Below are 3522 nucleotides of genomic sequence, written 5' to 3' on the forward strand. Positions count from 1 at the left end.
GAAGAGAGTCTTGGAGGTCAATATGTCGTATACTTGTGAAAGACCTATGTATGTGGTTGTGGCTGAGACATCAACTTTCCCTAACCAAGATGTAGAGGAGTTGGAAGACGCACGGGCCAAGATGAAGCAAGAGAAATATATGTGGGAAGAGCGGTTCCATGCTTTGAGCCAAAAGAATGAAGAGTTGCAGCTTGAGTCTAAGGACAAGAATACACTTATTGAGATTCTTGAAGACCGTGTAGTGAAGAGATAGATAGAGTTAGAGGGTTTATCTTCCTATAGCATGCCTCAACATTCCGGTGCTTGGAAGAAGATTGTTAATCAACTAGCTCTTGATAAGGCTCATATGAGGACATCCTTTGAGTCTGAGATTCGACGCATCTGAAGGAAGTATGAACCCATAGCCAGATCATCTGATGCAGTTGTTAGGGATCCTTAGGGTGATAGTTTCCTTTTCTCTTGTATTTGTACTTTGGTTTCTGAAATTGTACTCAGTGTAATCCTTCCAATTTTATGAATAAAAAGAGATTTGGTGGTCAATCAAATTGTTATTATTGTTATTATTTGAATATATATTTGCAAATGATACTTCATATATTCCTTGAAATTAAAAACAATCAAAACATTGCATTTCATGCATCATTTGCATAACAGGTTTCTTCTGCCAGATATCTTATCAATTCTTCTTCTATGCATCAACCAAGCTGACTCACTGTTATAATACTCGTGCTAATCAACCTAAGAGAATGGAGCATCTAGAGCAAGAGAACAGAGAGCTGAAGGATGGGATCTCCAGAATTACGATGCTAATGGAATCCGTGATTGCTGCCCAGAATCAGTCATCGCCGTCTCCTACAACTCTTTCTCCTCAAAGGACCTTCATTTCTGATATTGCTTCTTCAACTAATCATGTTGCTACTACTAGTCAACCCATTCCTTCTATGCCTGCTTGATTCCCTTAGGGAATGCCACCAAATTTTATGCCAGAAGGGTATGTACCCATATTTATTTCTCTACCGGCATCTATCCTGGTCATGTAAATGCCACCTCTTTTTGTTCACACTATCCCTCATGTTGAGGACATTATTTACCACTCTAAATCGTCTGAAGGTCCAGACGTGTATGAAAAGATGGATGAAATGAAAGATCAATTCCTTGAGTTGCACAAAGAGTTGAAGACTCTGGGAGGGAAAAACTTGTTTGGGAATAATGCTATTGAACTCTGCTTAGTTCCTAATGTTAAGATTTTGGTGAAATTCAAGGTCCCATACTTTGAAAAGTACAAAGGGAATACTTGCCCGCTGATCCATCTTGTTATGTATTCTAGGAAAATGTCTACTCAAACTCATAATGATTAGTTATTGATTTACTATTTCGAAGACAATTTAATTGGAGCTACCTTGAGATGGTATATGGGCCTGGACAGTACAACCATTTATACTTTCAATGACTTAGGTGAGGCCTTTGTCAAGCAGTACAAGTATAATGTGGATATGGTGCCTGATAGAGATCATTTGAGGTCAATGTCTCAGAAGGATAAGGAGACATTTAAAGAATATGCCTAGAGATGGAGAGAATTAGTTGCTCAGATAAGTCTGCCTCTTGAAGAGAAGGAGATGATTAAGTATTTCTTGAAGACGCTGAGTTCGTTTTACTAAGAATGTATGATTTCAAGTGCCCCTAATGATTTTACCGAAATGGTAAACATAGGGGTGAGGCTAGAAGAAGGAGTTCGTGAAGGACGTTTGTCTAAAGAAGAGTCGTCATCTAGCAAGAAGTATGGTGGGAGTTTCTCTAAGAGGAAGGAGGGAGAAACTAATTCAAGATCAGTGGGGAGGAAGAGGAGGCCTCATGTCAGGAAACTTTCTCAACCCCGTCAACATCAGCACCAAGTTTCTTCAGTAATTCCAATTTTTTCCAACAATTCCAACAATCAATCAATTCCAATTCAGCAACAACTACATCAACAACAACATCAACAACAACTACAACAAAGAACCAACTACAACAAAAACAATCATCACCAACAAAACTTTGAGAGGAAGAAGGTCTCCTTTGACCCTATTCCTATGACATATGCAGAGTTGTATTCGTCATTGGTACTCAAAAATCTTATCCAGCCGAGAAACCCTCCACAAATCCCTAAGCCCCTGCCATGGTGGTTCAAACCTGATCTTTGTTGTGATTTTCACCAGGGATCCCCTGGTCATTATATAGAGAATTGTTATCCATTGAAATATGAAGTTTAAAAGCTCGTGAAGAGTGGTATGGTGTCCTTTAAGGATAGAGCGCCTAATGTGAAAGCCAATTTGTTGCCTGCTCATGGTAACACTTCTGTCAACATGGTGGACGATTATCCAGGGAATTTTAGAGTTTTTGATGTGAGGCGTATCCGAAGGTCTCTGGTGCAAATGTATAGAACTCTGTGTTTAATCAGTGACTGTGAACATGACCATGATGGTTGTGTCATTTGCAGTGTGAACCCCCGAGGATGTATGGTTGTCAAGAGAGATATCCAAAAGTTAATGGATGAGAAGGTAGTCAAGATTCAACAGTCGAGGGATATAGGAAATGATGTGAATATCATTGTACCAGTATTCAAGACCCCTGAGCGGGTAATCATTCAGTTTGATAATAGCGACAGCAATAATGTCAATAGATTGGTATCGTCATTGGTCATACGGTTAGCGGGCCCCATCCCCTAGTCATCCTATAAAGTTGTGCCATACCAATGCAATGCCACTATGATTGAAAATGGTCAAGAGGTTCCTCTACTAGTTACAGACTCAGTGGTGAATATGGCAGATATATCAAAGGTGACCCGTAGTGGTCGTGTGTTCTGTCCAGTTTTCCCTAAAGTAGTATAAGATGTTTCTGTAAGGAAGAAGCCAGAGATTCCTATAGTAAATTTGGTTAGTGCTCCAATGTGTCAGTATGGTGAATCCAGTAAATTGAAGACTAACGATGATGATGAGGTATTAAGATTAATCAAGAGAAGTGAATTCAACATTATGGAGCAACCACTCCAAACACCGTCAAAGATATATGTGTTGTCATTGCTAATGAATTCTGAAGCGCACAGAGAAGCATTGCAGAGAGTGTTGGAACAGGCCTATGTTGAGCATGATGTTACTGTGGATCAGTTTGACCATATTTTTGCCAATATCACTTCTTGTAATAATTTGAGTTTTTATGATGAAGAGCTTCCCGAGGAAGGCAGAAATCATAATTTAGCATTACATATTCCAATGAATTGCAAGGAGGACACTTTGTCCAATGTGTTGGTTAACATTGGGTCATCATTGAATATGTTTCCAAAGTCAACTCTTTCAAGACTCTCCTATCAAGGCGCCCCGATGAGGTTTAGTGGCGTAGTTGTTAAAGCATTCGACGGTTCTCGTAAAACTGTCATTCGAGAAATGGACCTTCCAATGAAGATAGGTCCGAGTGATTTCCAAATTATTTTCCAGGTAATGGATATCCACCTGGCCTATAACTACTTGTTGGGAAGGCCGTGGATTC

The sequence above is a fragment of the Lathyrus oleraceus genome, chromosome 5, assembly GCF_024323335.1.
Source record: "Lathyrus oleraceus cultivar Zhongwan6 chromosome 5, CAAS_Psat_ZW6_1.0, whole genome shotgun sequence".
Taxonomy (NCBI): Eukaryota; Viridiplantae; Streptophyta; class Magnoliopsida; order Fabales; family Fabaceae; genus Lathyrus; species Lathyrus oleraceus.